Here is a 20,498-nt window from a genome sequence, read left to right as displayed (position 1 = left end):
GCAAGACATATTAAGTAACTAGGCAATAAACACAAATGAGTAGAAATTTCAAGTTTTGTTTTATTCAAAGCAAAATATAAATTCTACATTTTCTGTGAAATGTTGATGGTGGCAGTGAAGTACTATGACAGACAAGTATCACCTAGCGGTGATGGTTTGTACGGAGTCCACTTAAAGGAACACTGTCAGTTTGGACTTCTCCTGTGTGTTTTTTAGTCTCCTATTGTTACATGCAACTTCTTATACTGCTACTACTACATGAGTTTGAAAGGGGAAAAGTTCCCAATTCAACTTTGCTGCAACTGTACGAACATTTTAACTGCACAGTTGTGTCAGTGCTGCTTTCTGACTGTGTTATTCTCTTTTGTTTATGTGTCTTTTTTTTTAAAAACACATGAAAATGGAGCACCAAACCCATATGAGATATCTTTCTGCTTATGATTCCTGACTCCATTAGAATTTGCATCTGATAGGAGTAAACCCGAGGTCTGGGATTCTTTCCATGGAGTGATTGTGCATTTTATATTAGATTACTGGGTTAAAAAAGAGCTGATGTGAAGACCAATGTTTTGGTCTGCTGTCTGCTAGCTGACTGCTTTAACCACTTAGCTACAGAGTCAAGTTTCCAGCTGTTTGTCCTCCTTTTGTCCTCCAGACTCTTCTGTTGCCTCTCAAACACAAGTTGTGATTGAAGAAAAGATGAAGCAGGTGCCTAAGGCTAGGAGTAGTACACTTCCAGAGGTTACTTGACCATCAGGTTAAGAAAACAAGAATTCTCAAGTCCCCTACTTTGTAGTTCAGAGATTTTATTTTTGGACTTAAGCAAAAATTAAATAGTGGTGTCAATGCCTCTTCATTTTTCTTTTCTTGTACTTTTAAATAAAAATTATGATGATACTTTAATTTTGCCAGTATGAGATAGGCATGTGAAACCTATCAAGTACCTTTACATAAAGGCCTTGTAATAAACATTGCATCCATCAAGGGACTTAAGATCTCAGATAGTTGTGAACGAGTATTAAAGGAAATATTTGCAGAATAGTTAACTTCTCAGACTCTTGCATATCTACAATAGCACAACTCGAAGTAACTGAGCAAATGCTAGAGCGGAGACGGATAAGCTACGGAGTCTCAGATAGTTACACAAAGATTCCATGGATTATTTTGGACTTAACTGAGAAAATCTTAAATAAATATCTGATTTTTTTTGTTGCTTTGTTGGGTTTTTTTTGTAAGTCCCAGCCTTAAACTATATGCCTGTATTGAAAACTTCATCCTTGTGAAGTTACATTACTGGGCTAAGTTTACATCTGTCTACATTACTGTACTTGGACTGTTTCCACTCATTCTTTGTGGTCAGGTGTTCTAGTGCTGTAGGGAAATATATCTGTATCTGTTTAGATGTCACAGGCCATCTGAGCTGCACAGTGGTTCTCAAGATTTTAAAAATAAATTTGGACTTAATTAAATCTGATTTGATTACCCGGGACTAAATAAAGAAACAGTGAGATGAAATTGGTTCAAGTGGGTAAGAGAAAAATGGATAAGATCTCTCTGTAAATGTAAAAAAAAGAATTAAAAAAAATATTTTCTGGATCCAATGCCAAGATGGTTCTGCAGTCTTCTCAGAGACATTAACAGGCTTATATTAAGAGATTTGAATCCAGGCTATTTATTTGGTCAAAGCTCAGAAAAATGCTTTGGCCAGTGGTTGGGGTAGTCCATTGCAGCTGGATGTTCATCTTCAATGATTAAGACAATCTGCCATGTGCAGCTAGACTAGAGTTTTGGAACAGAAACAGGACTTTGATGTTACCTTTGTAGAATTAGGAATTAGGGCCAGATGAACAAGGGACTGTCATCTTTTGATTCATTGATGGCCAGCTTCTCCCTATTGAATTTTGGTTCATATATTATAGAAAAATAATATTTTGAAGCATATGAGTTTATGCACATAATTAAAATCCCTTGTCAGACATGTGGGATGCAAATAAAGGCAACTCCAGTAGTTCAGTTCATATGCCAGTTCACAGTTGTTAGCATCTTATCCTAAATTGCCAGGAGGAGCTGTGCAAAGGGAACTCCAGTTGGAAAAAGCATAAAGGTGAATTTGCCTACACATTACCATTGAATAACTGACACAACCAGAGTACAAAGTTCCTGAATAGAAAAAAATCTCCAGGGTGATGCAGCAATAAAAAAGGTGGGTGAGTTAATGTCCCCTCTGTATTCATGAAGTTCCCTAGGACAAATCTTTTTTATTCCTGCCACACTAAGACCTTATTGCATGTCTGTCCCCCAGTCTTCTCCAGGGTAACCCTGTGGCTGCCTATGCAGTCTCGCTGTGCTCGCTCTCCATTTTCACTGTGCTCTTTTCTTCTTCCTGCACATCTCACCTTGCACTCAAGAAGTCCCTCAAGCGACTTATGAATTTCTAAATACTTTCAGGGAAGGAGCAATCCCTGCCTGCTTCAGTTGGATTTTGTTTGACCCTGACCTCAGGCTTCTCCACAGTCCACCCTCTCTTAACAGCACAAAATAGGGCATACAATAGTGATACTAGACAGTGAGCAAACAAATAAATCACTCATTGTAAACTGCTACAGCAGCTGGTCTTCACTGCTCAGTGTTTATTCCTCCACCTAAAGAGCAAGAATATGTCCTCTGCAAATAAGCTTTTCTCAATAAGGGGACTCTCTTTCTAGCCTCCTTAGAAAGACGGTAACAAACATGGAGACCTTCAAAAGCTGAATTGCCAATTTCTAGTGTTTAAAACACTAATACTAAATTGCCCCAGCATGCTACAGAATCACTGCTTTTAAGAAAGTTTTGCACTTTGTATTTTTTTTCTGTAAAAAACACATTTTGAGCTAAGTGTTGCTAATTTTCCTCCCTTCTTGTCTCTAGAATGACCTTTGACATTTACACAGCCAAATAATGAGTTTCTCCTTTTCTTCTATACTGTGAAGATTTTCTAACCTTTCAAATTACAAAATTTAGGAACAAATAGTCTCCTCTTTTAATTTCTCTGCCTTTATCCATTTGCAGTACAAGGTTATTTAAGTGTATGTCTTTGACTGTATTACTTAATGCCAGAGCCATTATTATTTCCTTCCCTTTCAGCTGATGCACATATTCAGTTAAAAATCAATTGTGTGCCACATCCGCAAACATACCCTCAGTCTTATTTCCTCCCCTTTATATTTTCCACTCTTTGCTTGGATAGTTAAACTTCCATTAATACCACTCAGGACATCTCAATATTTTTTTAAAAGTTTCATCATTTCACAGTCCAATTGCCATCTGTGGCAAGATGACCTCCCACATAATGCTTATAGAGCTATTTATCCTACAAAGATCTAACCTCAGTCTACAATGTCCCTTCACTCTTAATTTCATAAATAGATTTTGATAGCTGTCTCAAGTGCAGCTCCCAGTGCTTTTCCTTTCAAAGTTATTTTAAGCGTTAATAGTTTTTGAATAAATAAAAGTTAGCAGATTTTGAATCCACATATCTACACCTATGTTTATTCACATACAGGAAGCTGACTCTAGTCACAAGGAACATTAAAATACAGTGCTGAAATGAAATGTCATTAAAGTTTGGTAAGAATGAGATCTGGGTTTTGTAAGCAGATATAATTTGTTAAGCCAAAGGCAGATCTACACTGTTCTTGGTGACGGAACGGTATTTATTGAATAATAAATAGTGGAACTACAACTGAATTCCTGCTCCCTGCAGTGGATTTATGTTACATATACAGCCACAATGCAAAGCAAACATATTCAGTTAAATTTTGATGTGCCATAAATGCAAGAGAACAGGTAAAACTAGTCTGTAAACATTTTTGGTGACAACTGACAAGATTTAAGCTTGCTGTTAGGTCAGGGGTTTTCAGGGGTTTTCTGTGTTAAATACCTTTTACTTGTAGTTCATCTTCAAAAATACTTTTATTTCCTACCCTTTAATGTGAATAACCCAGGTATAGTTGTCACAGTGGATTCCATTTAAGTCTAGATTTTTCCATTTTTCTTTCTGTGAATGATATATATTTATTTACTTATTAGTTTGCTGAATATCTTATGTTTATATGTAGGCACCTTATTATTCCTGCAGCAGAACTTACCTATCCTTAAGCAGCTGCTCATATATCCCAAATTTAGCTGTGTTATATAGCTCATCTCCATTTCAAGTGTGTACTCTTTATCTCCTCTCCCCAGGAAAGTACTTTACATTTTTATATGCCTACCCTTCTCCTTTTTCTGGTGCAATGACATTCATACGCTTTTCCCCTTAAATATAAATTTCACCTTCTCTTTACTTCTTATGCTTGTCTTAATTATCATAATTGACTCATACCTGGTTTTCGTGTAGCCTAAAGTGCTTTTGTCTTGCCTGGCATGTGGCAATGCAAGAAACTAAGTTTCTCTTTCTAGATCTGATTTTGAAGGCAAGAAATAGAATATATAGAATTACTTTAGGTAGACTCGTCACATTTGTTTGTTGTGGCTTTTTTTTTTTTTTTCATTTAAGTATGATCTAACCTTTATTCTCTGTGTTGAGTTCAAAACTGAAAGGTTCTTGATAAATTAAGTGGCAGGATAATTAATTACCTTCCTTTGTTTCCTTGCTTTGTTGAATACATATAGGTGGTAGCAATTCTAAGCTAAGGACAAACATCTAACCAGTATTTATGTATTTATGAGACAACACCCTTGTAGTTTATTTGAATAGTTATTTAGAAATGGTTATTAAAATGTAGATACTAAAGTCTAATTCCATGCACTTTCAAAATGTATTTTCCATCTTTTGCCATGTTTTCTGTTGGTTCCTGCAGTTAGTCCCCTGAAGGTGAAAAGCTGTCCTTGGTACAGCTCTGATTTCAATTACCTCTTCTTTCTCCAGTGAACAGACCTGCTGTTGTCACTGAATGCATGGCATAATTTTTTTCTTTGGATAATCCTTTAAAAATGTTCATCATTCCTTTTGCTTCAGCTGCATCCCTGTAGAGGTGGTTCAGTTGTGCAGGCAGAACTGGAATTCTCTCCTATTCATAATTATAAAGTCCATTGGAAATGCATTTCTACATTAAGTATCTCTGTCGATAGCTGATAGCTGAGCAGGAAGAATCTCAATCCAAAGTCCAAACCCAGGCATTCCTCACAAAATCACACAGCGCACACAGCCAATTCTCTGCTGAAGAGCAGAAATCTTTGGGTGTATTCATGTGGGGAAAAGAACTAAGGAATATGACAATTCAGGCTTTCCTCCCTCCTTCACCCAGTAAAACCATCCCTCATAACTCATTACTGCCTTCGTGCATAGTTTCACTGCCATAATAGCCATAAACCATACTGAGAGAAAGGCTGTGAATTTTCATCTCAAGTGGTTAACACTAAACACATCAGATAAATCTAAGCATTTTATTTCTGGAGCTATGCATTAAGGTGTTTCATATCTGACTAAACTATCAGAAAACATTTCCAACTGTCATTGATTTCAGACCTGAAGAAGACCACCTCTGCCTGAAGTTCTATTTAACTCTTTCAAACTAAATTTGATGATGTCATAAAAGTATTACCTCCTTCTGCAAACATTACTCTAGGTATGTGCTGAGACCATCATGATTATAGTAAAGCGCTACTGAAATGCTGCATAAATTTAATTTGATTTCCTTTGCTTCTTCACCTTCAGCATGTACAAGACCAAGAGCAATGGACAAGTTCATGTCTGGTATTCCTTTTGACTTTCCTGGTTTTATTCTGAGAAGCAAGAAACAGCCATAGTATTAGAAATGTGGTAGGTAAAGTGATAGTTGATTAATCCATCTGCAAGTATATTTGCCAATATTTCCAAGTAACACTGCTTTTCCTGCTTTTACAGTACCAATACCTTTACATATGAGAATTTTTTTCTGCCTCTAATAGCCAAAAAAATCAATATTGAGTCCTAGAGGAATAAATTCTGTGTATATTCCTAAAGGAATAAATACTCCTCTGAATGTATCAGGAATGCACCAGTTTCTACATGGGTAAAAGCCTACAATCAATGCATTATTTTCAAGTGGAAAGATACTTTTTCCCATTAAATTGTGTTGTGGATTATTTTTATTATCACTAACATTACTTTTAAATCTCTCAGCTCCTCTAGGAAACAGAAAAGAAACTCTAGGAAACATTTTCAGCTGCAGTCAAAGTGAACATCATCTACATTTGTAATTTCTGTGAGTCACAAGCACAATAAAAGATTTAATAAATTAACACTCAACAAAAACCTTGTCTCTTTGCCCAAGTATGGCTGTGTTCTCTCTGTATCTCTCATTCTTAACTTTATGAAATTCAACCAGTTCCAGGACAAGTCTTCATTGGTTACTGTGTTCTGAGTAAGAAGAATCAAGTGAAACTTTGGCAGTGTTCAGTCATTTATAGTTCTGGAGACAGCCACAGCTTCTTCGACAGTAGGTAAAGCAAAGATTCCTTTAAAAATCATAGGATTCTAGATGCAGTCACTGCACCCATGGATATTAGGAAACCACGTATATTTGGGAAATCAAACTGAAAAAAAACCATAGATTGTATTCTTTAAAAAACAAAAAAAAATCAACTGGATTCTTTTACTCCTCTACCCCTAAAGACTTCCATTCTTCTCTTCTGAAGTCAGAAAAAAAGGATACAAGACAAATACATTTTGTGCTGAAAGGATTGCTATTGAACACATCTTTAACAAATATCCTTCATTTTGATAATTTAGCAACATTGGTAGTTATTACAGAGTAAAGTTATGAGTCTGTATATAATAGATTTCTAATTACTAGAGACTGGAGTTTTCCCAGTAGTCCAGAAAAAAAAAAATCCCAAACCCACAAAAAACAATTATAGGAGCGGAAAAAAATTAAAAAAAAAAAAAGGGCAGATTAACCGTGTGTTAGCAGAATAAAGTATCCTTGTAGCTTCCTAAAATTCTGAATTTGAAATAACATTAGAGGGAGACTCATTGGAGTGACTACATTTACATGCTGCCAAGGCTGGAATATTTCCTCATAATGTAGTTAATGGAGCATTTTATTCTGTTCAGAAAAATGAGAAAAACCCTCAAACTTAGAAAAAATTCACTTAGAAAACTGTTACCAAATGTTGCCAACAAGTTTCCAAAGCAGTGAGATACTTCTTTAAAAGATAGAAATGCATTTTGCAGAAAAAGACTAAAACTGAATGTAGCCACAGAGGTAGGAAATGGAGGAATTGTTCCTTATTACCTTGCTGGGAGAATTTTAGTCCACTAAGCAAAAATTGTATTTTTTAACATTCTTTTCTAAATAGAAAACCTCCTTTTTCAATTTTTAATACAGTGCTGTTACATTAGTTTCTTTGTGTAATAGGCAAGTTACTCTAGAAGAACTAAATTATGTAATTTTATTTGGAGAAAAATATTCCCGTTTTATGAAAAATTTATTTGTTTTCATTCAACATACTTTTTTTCTGCCTGCTGATCGTTCAGAAATACAAAGAAAATGCCAAGTACTCTTAATTAAGTATAACATATCTCTTAAAATTTTAAAAGGCGTAATGTAATGTTTTTAAAATAAATAGCATAGATTCAAACCAGACATAAGGAAGAAAACTTCTATTACCTGCTTGAATGAGACCTAAAATAACAGTCAGACTCACTTGAGTACATGAGACAGTTTTCTTTTCTTTGTTGGACATCAGCAATGTAGATGTGTCTACTTCTTAAGACAAATCCTACAATATATTATTAATAAAATTACTTACTGGACAGATTATTAACTATGATTTTTAAATGATGACAGATGTAAATGGTGGAAAGGTTGAGTTCAGGCAAACCTATGTCATGTGTCTATTTCCACTCAGGTAAACATTTCTTCCCCGTTCTGTAATGTGTCAGGGTAAGTAGAGATAAAATATTTCCTATTAGGGGTAAGAACAGGGCTTGGAAGAAAGTCCTGGCTTTATTTCTTCATATTTGCATAACTCAGTGACTGATGGAAAAAATGTAATTTTGACTGTGCCCATTAGCCAAAGCATCGATATCTTTAAATGAAAGGAGAATCTTCCAACTACCTGGTATTTCTAACTGAGATATTGTACAAGGCACTGAAATACAGAGTTGTTGAAGAGACAGTATCCTTCTGACACCATGAATTGCAAAATAGATGGTCCAGTGTGTTATCGTGGGTTTCCCAGTCACCAGTCGGAAACCAGTTAATTCAGTTACAAACTTATTTTTATTAATTTAGGAGGCGGGAATTAAGCAAACAGCGCTGGGCGGCCGGAGAGTCTCAGCTCTACCAACGGCACGCACCGTCCCTTTCCGAATTCAGGTTTTTATAGTCCTTTAGTTCCGGGTCCCGATTGTTTCACTGAGGCTTATTCTGCACATGCGCCAGTTGTTGTTAGGGGATTGTCTTCTACCTTCTAGTGGTTGATGGGATGAAGTTGCTCCTCTTCCTCACTTGTCCCTTAGTTCACCCCTCTCCCATATTTGGTCATCTTTAACAGCAAGCTCATTCATTGGCTACTTAATTTCTATGGTTTCCACTTCTAAGTTACCTATAACTCAGTTCTATGCTTCGTTAGCAACTAACAATATATGTTACGCAATCATTCTTACAAAATCAGAATGTTACAACCTGTTTCAAGGTACATGTGGTTTACTGAACAAAGGCTCATCTATCACACAGTGCTTGCACAATACAGTTATTTTGGCATGCCTTACTAGTGGATAGTGCCTGTAGGAAAGATCATCGAGGTTGTTTCTGTTTGTCTCTCTGATGTCATAGGGTTCAAGGCCAGATTGGATGAGGTTTTGAGCAACATGGTCTACTGGAGGATGTCCTGGCCCACGGCAGGGGCGTTGGAACTAGATGGGCTTTGAGGTCCCTGCCAACCAAAACCTGTGAGTGATCTCAGATTCTGGGATTCTATGACAGGCTCCAGTCACACCACACACCTTGCTGTTAATGATGGTGGAATGTCCAAAAGAAAGTGGGCGGATAACATCATGAGGATTTCTTACTAAAGCTTGATTCCTTGCAAGCCTTTGTTTGGGGCACTGGTGATAGATGCAGTGAGAACAGGTCTTTGTTTACTCCAATACTGAATATGAAAACTACTCTACTAGACTGGCTAAGGGTGAGTTCAAAGACAACTTTACTCACTGGATACTCACTCAGCACTACATCAAAGTCATGAACTAGGCTGTGGCATATATAACATACCAAATTCACTAGTTGTGCAGTTTGGATTTACACAGTCCCTTCATGCCCACAGTTTTGGAATGGATGAATTAGAGGTGGAGAAAGCTTACAAATTCATGACATAATTTTAGAATAATCATAGTTACTAAAATGAGATTTAGTGACTGTATGACAAGCATATATGATGCATTTTTGAGGATGGACAGAATCATAATTCACAGGTTTATCAGCGATGTCACCAATTATTATATTAAAGCACACTTACTATATAGAAGTTTTCTGTTCCTTCTGTGCTAATATTTGAATCAGTTATTGTGTATATATAGAACAGAAAAAGCTGAACTTGGTAATGTCGAACCTAAGTGCTGTTCACAGCGTTCACCTAAGTGGAAATACAGCATGCCTGAGCATGAGTTCACATCCTGCACTATACTGCACTCCACAATCTCTGTTTTTTGTTTGAACCTGTCAGACTGTTGCAGATACCTCTGAAAAAAACATCACATCATTACATTTCAGACTGGAATGTGATTTTGGAGAGTTTTTAATACAGTTTAAAGGAATTTCATTACTTCCAAAGCCTGCTGCTAGCTTAGATCGGTGTTGCCTCAATCTGGTTAAATCAGAGTTCATAGTACAGATTTAACTATAGATATAAAAATAAAAAACAAGAACTGTTCTTTGTGATTCCACTGAGGACCACTTCCCAGTGGAGACTGATGTGGATTAATGCAACAAATAGCCATCCTGCATCAGCAGTATTTACACACAACCTTTTGGTCACTAACTGAAGTAAACTGAAAGTATATTTCTGTTATCTAGACCACATCACATCCTTTACACTTAATCTTGATCATTAAAGCTGGCAAGTTTCATTGTATGGAGCTACAGGGTGGCTTCTTTGCAGTAGAGATTTGGCAGATGTTAGACTTAACATAGTGAGAGGAACTCACATTTTTTTATCTCATCGAGCCAAATTTAGAATTTAAAGGCTCACTTCAGTAAAGGCTTCATAGAAAAAAAATACTAAAAAGCAAAAATAATTTTCATATTGTGATGTATCATTTCTGTAGTAATGTGAAACAAGTAGATTTTACTTCTGAAAAAAATTATGGAGCCACAATAGTAGTTCCTTTTATGTAACTCTGGTGGATGAAACTTGCTTTAACAATGTAGGCATCAAGGCTTCATAAAACATCTGTGTAACAAAAACACACCATTGTTTAAAATTCCTAGGTCATGAAAGTTTGTGTGACACCTTTAGAGCAAACTCCAATTTAGCTAATTAAATGCTGCCAATCTAAAATTCTCTTTGCTATCTTAGTCAGCTAAGACTAAATTTTCATATTATGGAAACTGTTCTCTGCTGTCACTGTGAACTAGATGCACAGAGAAAAAAAAACAATGCAACAGCTTTTTTCTGTGTTTAACGCAGGCTTCTTGTAAATGTAGAGGTGCTATTGAAATATAACATATAAATCTATTTAAACATTTGTGTGTGTGTGTATGAATATATATTCATAGCTGCCATAAGTGATAAAATTCTTTATATCAATATTTTAATTAATGTTCAGTTTGCTAAAGAATAAGATTTCTATTTGAATTCAGTTCACTGGGTAGATACCGTTTCAGAAGGAAAAATCTGTTTACTGCTTTAATTGCGCTCACATTGTTAGAAACTTGCGAAGGTTTTAAAAAGTACTGACAAATTATACTGTCTCATGTTACCTTTGTCATGTTCAAAATCTGAATTGCTCTTATTATTGGGCATTGCCCATGTTTTTAAGTTAATGTAAATGTTCTATTGTATGCAATTCTTACTTGAATTCTTATATTCCAGGACAATCAGGAAAAAAAAAATTCTTCTGTTGCTTTTCTATAATATCAACTTTCACTAAATAATAGCAAAGAAATAGAAAGAAAAAACAAAACACTCCACAAAAACCAGAAGCATTTGCAGCTGCAACTGTCTTAAATTCCCCAGGTTTCATACCTTGTTTGTAATGATTAGTGATAGTGGTGCATGATACTAAATGATAATGTTCTCTTTTATTTAAAACAAGATCAGAAGCTGGATTTGCTTCATCACCAAAATATCTGTTGGGCTTGTGTGAATAATGCGAGATGCACTAAAGCATTAGAACCATAATGACTATCCTTATTTGTGAATTACAGAATAACTGTGTTTAATCCCATTCACTCCTCAATTTTGCATGCCATAAAACATTGTGTATCACAGCCATCTTTGGGGAAATTTGCTGCCATCAAAATTTAAGCTGGAATTTACCTCGTGATGATGGAAGTTAGGGTCCTATGGAGCAATAGTCATAGGTCAGTGTTCAGCATAAAGAGATCATTAGTGAGTTGCCGAGATGTTTTCCCAAGGCAATACTAGCATTAATTATAGTTTCTGTTCATGGATTTAAAGAAATTCTGTTTAGAATTCAGAATTCACTGCACCAGAAGAACACTCATCAACCGCTAGAGGTGTCAGACTGGGGTTCAGCTCATTCTTTTTCATGTACAATCATTTAATCAAGCTTTGCCAGATCCAAGACTGCAAAAATCTTTATAGCACCGAGTAAAAGTGCATGTAAACCAGCAAATTAAGAAATTATTAGGAAGTCCAGGATGATGGGGACTCACATGCTGGGAGTAAAAAAAGACTAAGCACCGCTGTGGGAAATGGAAGAGTGACCCTGGAAAGGAGACACAGTTATGCTTGTTGGAGAGAAGCCTTGAAAGCAAGAGAAAAAGCAGTAAAGCAGGAGATGGAGTCTTGTAGAGATGTAAATTTGTGTGTTGTTCAGCAGGAAGGAGGCACAATGTGTTCTGTAATGTTAAGGAAGCTGCAGACAGAAAGATGCCTGCACAGCGGGGGTTCGCCAGGGTGGGACAACCTTTTGTATAGGAAAGTTGAGGTTCTTGTATTAATGAAAATGACTGAAACCTGACTCGAGGCTGATGCGTCATCCATTGAGAGGGTATAAAAGTTTGCTCAGTTGTTTAATTAAAGTTGTCTTCAATCCACCACGATCAGAGTCCAATACACCACACACCACCATCATAAGTATTAAATTACTAATAAAGATGATCTTCTGTCATGTACTAAATCTTCAGTTCTATGAACCATATAATGCAAAGAAGTGTTATTGACTTAACTATACACTTGGTCTCATTTTATTTCAAAGTAAACCAAATGCAATATTAAATTTTTGATCAGATATTATAATAATTTTTATTGTACAAGATAAAATTCTAAACACATTAAGCAAAATATGGAAAAAATAGAAAATCTTCTACCTTCTGGAATTTTTGTGTGAAACCCAATATTAATTTCAGAAAAAAATCCCTTGTCAAGTCAGTAGTGAGACTTCTTGACTGAATAGAAAAGTGGTTCAATGTTAAACAAAAAGTAAATCCCCTCCATAATAATGTTTATTCCTTTCCTTCCCTTCCTTGCCATTTCCTTCCTTCTTTCCTGCCTTCCTGCCTGCCTTCCTTCTTTCCTCCCTCCCTTCTTTCAAAAAATATATATAATCAGCACAATATAGGTACAGTGATCAATCCAAATGCCTGATGTCTTTGCTGAGATTTGTATTGTTTAGTTTATATACTTCTAATAATACATTTCACCCATACTTTTCAGATGACTTGCCTCCTGGAAGGTCTATTCTCATTAATTTTCTTCTGCTTTAAAAATAAAAAAGGCTAGATGAACTCTGATTTCTACATTCTTGATGTCTAAAATTAGGTGAGACAAATAAGTCATCTTGAGCATCTGAGAAGATCTTGACAGTTTAGAGATTTTTAGATAACAGAATATTACATATTACATAATCCTATTAAAAATGTGTTCAAGTTCTTCAAATGTTAATGCAATTTGTGTCTTTAATTGTGTCAGACAACATCATCACTTTCAAAATCAAGCTGAAAAACTCATTAGTAGGCTTTTGATGGCTTCCTGAACATGAGTCTAACTCTTCACAGACAGTTCAGAAATCTCATCAGCCTTTGGAAGCCATCAGGAGCACGAATTACTCTCCAGTACACTTTTGGTGATTTTCTGAGGTGAGACCTTAAGAAGTCCTGGAATCTTCATATATTACGCATTCTGTCCATTCCCTTCCTGTTTACTTAATTTTTCAACAGTGGTCTTTGAGGTCTTTGGCCAAGTCAACATCATAAAGCCAAGTGAGCCAGAAGGGACAGATATCAATGTCATGAATCCCACCTCTAGCTAAAAAACTCAGAGCTGTCAGTGCTGGCTTATCTATCCTTTTTCCAGCTCGTGGCTTTACTTATAGTGGCACTTTCCTCAGTATGGCATGGAAGTTACTACAAGAACCCCATACTGGAGGGAATAGAGAGGTTTTAGTGGCAGTGTGCTTTGGCCATTACATTTATTAGGTTAGGAACAACCTAGAACTCTTACTTGGTAGTAGAACTAAAAAGTTAATTTAATTAGCACTGAGCCTGACATTGATAAATTCAGCTTAAAGAACCAGTAGGATGAAGAATAATCCAGTAATTTTAACAATTTCTCAGAAAATATTAACAATGGAAAATAAATAATGTGTAACTGTTTTAATATATGATGACTTTTTACAAGGGCATGTAACGATAGATGAGAGGTAATGGCTATAAACTGGAAGAGGGTATGTTTAGACCAGACGTAAGGAAGTTTTCACTGTGAAAGTGGTGAGGCACTGGAACAGGTGATCCAGGGAGGTTGTGGCTGTCCCCTTCATGGAAATGTTCAAGACCAGGTTGGATGAGGCTTTGGGCAACCTAGTCTAGTGGGAAAGTGTCCCTGCCCATGGCAGCGGGGTTGGAACAAGATGGTGTTTGAGGTCCCTTCCATCCAAACCATTTGATGATTCCATTACTCTATGATGGTGTGCTATATTTTCAACAAAACCAGCCAAGTATCTGTATTGTCTGAACATATGGATTTGCAGAGTATAGCATGAGAAAAAAAATAAAATTATTCTGAAAAGTTAACCAAAAACTGTATTTTAAATTATGTAACTTTTTTTCAATTCATGCTTGTTTATCTTCCATTTATTTGGAGTTCTGCAATTCATGGAACTGGCATTTATTTCACACAGTAATATTTTTAGTACTTCATGAGAAATCAATTAAATTATGATTTAGACTTTGCGGGGAGTTAATGGATAGCAATTTAAACAACTATTGCTGTTTTTCAAGTAACATCAAATAACTTCTTCTGCCTACATAATTTTTGTGTTCCCACTACTTAAGCAGCTATTAGGAAGTGCTCCTGATACTGTCTATGCAGGGTCACCATCGAATTCCATCCCATATCTTCTGATCTAGTTGTTTTATATTGGTTACTGTAGCATTTAAGACACAAGCAACCATTACACAAAGGTAGTGTAACTGTATTCGTTCAGAAAAAAAAAGAACCAAAACCAACCCAAGACAACAGCTTCTAACCTGAAAAGCTATGACAATCAAGATGAAAAAAATAATTAAATTTGCTCAGGAAATTTAGGAGTCGCATTGAGTCAAACTCAGCCTGGAATAATTTGATATGCAAAGTTAATCAATATGCTAAAAGTAGCTATGATCTAAATGGATGCGTAAGCTACATGGAAAAAAAAATGATTATGATTATATTCAAGTAGTAAAAGAGTGTGATAAGCAGCACTTCTCATGCAGCAGGGCAGGGATACTGAGGCATTTTAGCTGCAAAGCACTGCTTTGTGACCCAAAGCAGCCATAAACCTCACATATGGATTCATCAGCCTGAACATACCAGGGAATCTGACCTTTTTGATGCACAGTACAGCCTATTTACTATTTAAACTTTCTTGTGAGGAATTTAAGCATTTAGTGTGATTTGCACATTTCTTCACTTGATTCGCTACTGGCTTTATTTTGATCTACTGCAGCAAATGCCTAGCAGGAAAAAGAGAGGCACACAATGCCGCCTTTGCTAAATATAAATGCAAACCTAAAATGTGAAACAAAATACTCCACTTACACACTGATGCTTTTAAGGAAACAGCATAAAGTAAGTGATTAATTTTTCTCATGAAGGAAGTTTTCTCTGTCTCATGACTGGTAATGTGAACTCTCCAGAGAGTCTATGGAGGGAGAGACCTTGATTAGATGCCTATTTGGCATTTCTTCCACTGTCACATAATAACTGTTGTCCACTTTGCCAGTCTATTTATACTGGCACTACATGTGGTCATTATTATCTTTTCGTAGAGTCACAGTCTACTGTTAGCTTACTTTCATCTTTCACCTCCAAAAAACTAAATCCTCAAATTTAACTTCTCTAGCTGTAACAAAAATATGCACATTACATATGTGATTTTCTGGTTTATGAACCTTTCGAAATCAAATGTGCTCTTTAGAAATGCATCTAGCACATGGGCATGAGTACTGGCTTTGCTTTGTCATGCCTGGGCTGCAAGTAAGCAGAAAGTACAAGACCAAGTCTGTTGAGCCCTAGTTAAGAATGCAAGTGGAAGTGGGGAATCCATGATCAGCCACTTTCCTTGGTTTTCATATGACAACATAAACAAGTGACATCATGATTCACACCTCACCCCCTCATTTTATGGAGTAAAGATAAACATTTACTGATTGTAAACATGAATTTATCTAAGATGTACCAACAGAAAAGCCTTGCAAGAATTCTTGACTGTCTCTAAATGTTTAGATTTATACTCTGCTGTTCAGAGCAACAATTGCTTAACTTCTCTGTGAAAAAGAGGACCTTTCACTAATAGGCTTCACACTGCATGCTGACATTTCAGGAGGTTGCTATATTAATTCTATCATTCAGACCCATGAATTATTGATTCACCTACACTGTTCTCCTTCAAACTACTAAACTACTCACCATTGTACTGATGCAAATAGCTAATAAATAAGCAGAATGTAAAATTACTTTATTCAGCTTTAAAAGAATATCATAAAGTTTTAGTAGAGCCTGTACTATTACTAGTGCTAGCCAGGTAGTAAATTTTGTTTGCAACTCTCAGGCTTTATGTACCAGTCTGCCATATTCAAATTAGTTTCAGCTTCATATTTCATGGAGATGATACATTTATTTGTGAGGTAAAAATGCTGCTGCTCTTCCAGCAGTTCTTTAGAACCTTTGTGTTCTGATACCTCAATGTGTTGTACTGGGAATCAGAACTCTCCTTTACCGTTATTAATTTACTACAGGATCTAAGTCTTGCCTACATTACATTTGTGTGAATCAGGAAAGAACACGGTAATACCTGGAGCTGTACCATGGGTATGGGGTACAGTTTATTTCAAAGAAAGCATTTGTTATGAATATGAATAACTTATATTGACAAAGAGAGATAATAGTAGACATTTTAAAGCACAGCCCCCGACATTAACTTTTAAATGCTGTAAATGTTGGGAGCATTATACAGAGCATTTCAGAGATTCCACAAAGTGCTATATAATATTTGTTACAGTTGTGTCAAAATGCAGATACCCTGAAAAGCTGATTGTAAAGCACCCTGCTACAGAGGGAATTGTTTTATTATTATTATTGAAAACCTCAAAAGATGTTTTAGTGAGCTCATCCTGTTTGTTTTTGTTTACTGTGCATAGAAATTTTAAATTTTGCTTTTGCTGCAGGAACTGTAATAGATTGATTACCGAGATACTGATGCAGTGTGTGCAATGCAAAGATAATCACAAGAATAGATAGCAGTATTGGAATATTTCCCTGTCATCCAACTTCACATAGGAAAACATAGCAAATGCAGTGGTTAGCTACACATGGTGCATTTTCTCTGAAGGTAGCCATTCTGCTACAGCACATGTTTAGGGCTTCTTTTGAAGAGAAAGAACGTTTTTCAGTCCCTTTAGATCCTCCATATATCTTTTTTATATGAGAAGTTTTGAATTTTCTCTTAGACAAGCTGGGAATTTTCCTTAGAATAATTTCTGTAAAATATTCTATTTTCCATATAAAGACCAAAAGACCATCAACCTGTATTCTGTTTTTATGGGACATTAAGCTTTATGGAAAAATTAAGAATCCAAAATAGTAAGTTTCTCAAACAGAAGCCATCTAGCTGAGTTTCTAAAAACCAAATGAACATGATGTACCTGCTCGATGATTTGGAAACACCTGCATGGAAACACCTGAGAAACTTTCTTCTAAACTGGAAAAGTGTGTGTATCCCACAGAATCCAGCTCAGCAAACCTCAGCACTATGGGGATGTCAGGTCAAGGAGAGGAATGAGCACCAAGAGAAGTCTCTCCCGAGAGCATCAGCCTCTCCTTTGGCATTGCATTAAGCTATGGCAAACCTGAAGTTACAGAGCTGACGGTGGGGAAATTTGCCCGAAGTGTGTTTTATAACATAGTCTTACAGACCTTGTGGCATGGGGTGGTGGCTATCATACATGACATAGTCACTGTAGAGCAAGTTCAAGTGTATGTACAGTATTCTCTAGCCATTTATGTGACTGCAGTGCTGAAGTACTTTTTTTTTTATCCTTTGCAACAAGTTTTTATGCTTCGCTCATAACTGGCAAGGCAAAAATAATTACCTCATCCATAGCTGTTAGGTGCTCTGACTGCTTAGCCCAAATGACATTATTCTTTCAGAAAACTTTTAGAATAGCTATAAAAGCTCTGAGTAGCTTACAGCTGAAAACCAAATGTATAGCTTATAATTAATTTAAACTTTTTAAATTATGTAACTCCTCAATAAGTGCCACAAATCATTTCAGTATGCTGTGGTCTCACTTAAACCTCATAAGAAATGCAATCTAAAATCTTTCAAGTAGGAAATTCTGGTTTTTCAGGGGTTTTGTTGTTTTGTTTTATTGTGGGGGTTGGTTTTTTTTTTCATTGGCATTGTTCCAATCTGGAACTTCACATGTTCAAGTCTTGACCATCAGCCAGCTTCTCCAGAGAGCACTCCACACACTCCACCTGTTCCATGTGTAAGAACCAAATCTAGCTTTAGTTTTTAATCTGTCTTCCATCTTTCAACATTACAAACACCTCTCTTCATTCAAACTGCAAGGTCCCGGTTTTGTTGTGTGTTCTTTAACAGCCAGCCAGCAGATACAGAGACATTTAAGTTCCTAATTACAGAGAGAGGAAAAGTATGAAGAATATTTTGGAATGCTGTTTTCGTCCAAGAGATCCCTTTCTATTAGGCATGGTAGTCATTAAGTATTAGGTTATTTTTTGCATACAGGATCCTTTGTGCTCAACTTCCTGATGCTTGGACACTGCAGTTTTCAACCTTAATGCAGTTTCAAAGTAATACACAGAAAGAAATTTCATGATAGAGCAGACTGAAGCAATATTATGTGTCATTATTTTCTCACCTAGTTCCTTTTGAAATATTATTGTTTTTTAGTGATTTTGTGTGTACCAGTGCAAATATAAATCTAAGCAAGGTTATATAACATAGACAACTTACTGGGTTTAACCCTCAACTATTGTTTTCATCCCCATCTTCCTCTTCATCCCATCTTTAAAATGGTTGTACTTTGTGACGATGTTTATACTGTTTTTTCATAAACTCAAACTGAGATGGGTGTCAGTAAAGCAGAAACTAAGTTATGTAAATATGCATCAGATGAGGTAAGTATAAAAGATAATAATAATAATAATAATAATAATAATAATAATAACAATAATAATAATAATAATAATAATAATAATAATAATAATAATAATAATAATAATTTTAAAATGCCAATTATATTTGCAGTAGTGGAAATAGAGTATGTGTCTCACCATCTCCATCCTGGAAAAAACTTGTTCTGGTTTTCTGCAGGAAGATCTACATACTCACTTACGACAGTGATTACCAAGAAATATGGACCACTTTAGAGAACCTTTATGTAAACAGCAGGGAATGCACTGAGCTAAAGTAATTTCCAGATAACTGAAGGGTTAGGGAGAAATATGAGGTTCCATGATTTGCTCCATTGTCATTATAGTTTCTCCATTTTCATTTGGACAATTTTCACCTGCATAGCACAGTATATTTTGGAAAACATGGTATAAGGCATTTGGCTATAGATCTACTACATGTTCATGCTTTGTAAATATTGAGCAGTACTGACAAAAAGTGTACGTGAGAAAGGAAGATGCGTATTATATGAATCTAAATTGCCCCAAGGTACTGTGTTCATGCTTGTGAACAATTTACATGTGTTGTATAGAAAATTTACTGTGCAATAAAAGTAAAACAATGTTTTTCTCAAATGTTTAGGTACTGTTACTTGGCGTTTATCCTACTGCTGATATACAAAAAAGAATTCTGAAGATCTTCTAGTACAGTATGTGGATTTTTTTCCCCTTTTTAAGAATTCTTCACAGGAGAAAAGGGAAAAAAAGAAATATGATATTCCTACTTTACTTCTGCACTTAGGAAAAAATCCTACTACATATGTGTAGAACATTGCAAGCCTCATTAAGTAATTTTCTTTTTATTTTTAATTCTCATAAATTGCCTGCATTTTGAAAGGCGCTCTGGAATTGACCCAATAAAGAACGCAGTCACATGATTTGCTTAGAACACACGGAAAGTCTTCTGCATATGTTGCCTTTGAGATACATTTCTACATTACTTCCATGGAGAGTCAGCGCAAATATATCTAGGTGGTGCATGTACAGTCACTTTGTGCAGAAAAAAGAGAGCAAAGAGCAGTGCCACCAGCAGCTTCATAGGTGGAAGAGGCCGATGGTTACCAGAAAGGCTGGGCTTTGGGCACTTCTCTGCCAGAAGTATCAAAGCCAGCATGACTTAAATAAATTAATAAAAATAATAAAAAAAAATGTTCATTTTCCATGAGAACAATCAGAATTTCTATGATATTTTACAGCATCAGAACCAAATACCTCAAGGATTTCAGAACACATCCTAGTACAAAAAAAATTTTCTCAAGAGAGAAAAATGCTCATCATGTCATGCAACAGTCTGAAATACATATAGAAAACATATCTGAATTATGAAAGTAACCTTTAATTGTAGAAGAGTTTATTCAAGGAGTTGATATAAACTCCTTCCTAAGGTTAGAAATTTTCAAAGAATTGGAACTCTAGGTCAAAAACAGTGCTGGATTTGAGATTATGAGACAAAACAAATTATTCCATACAAATCACAGAATCACAGGGGTTGAAAGGGACCTCAAGAGATCATCAGGTCCAATCTCCCTGCCAAAACAACTCCCTAGAACAGATCGCACAGGTAGGCATCCAGACGGGTCTTGAATATCTCCAGAGATGGAGACTCCACAACC

This window comes from Gallinula chloropus, assembly GCF_964237585.1.
Source record: "Gallinula chloropus genome assembly, chromosome: 1".
Taxonomy (NCBI): Eukaryota; Metazoa; Chordata; class Aves; order Gruiformes; family Rallidae; genus Gallinula; species Gallinula chloropus.
Note: the sequence above shows the minus strand (reverse complement) of the source record.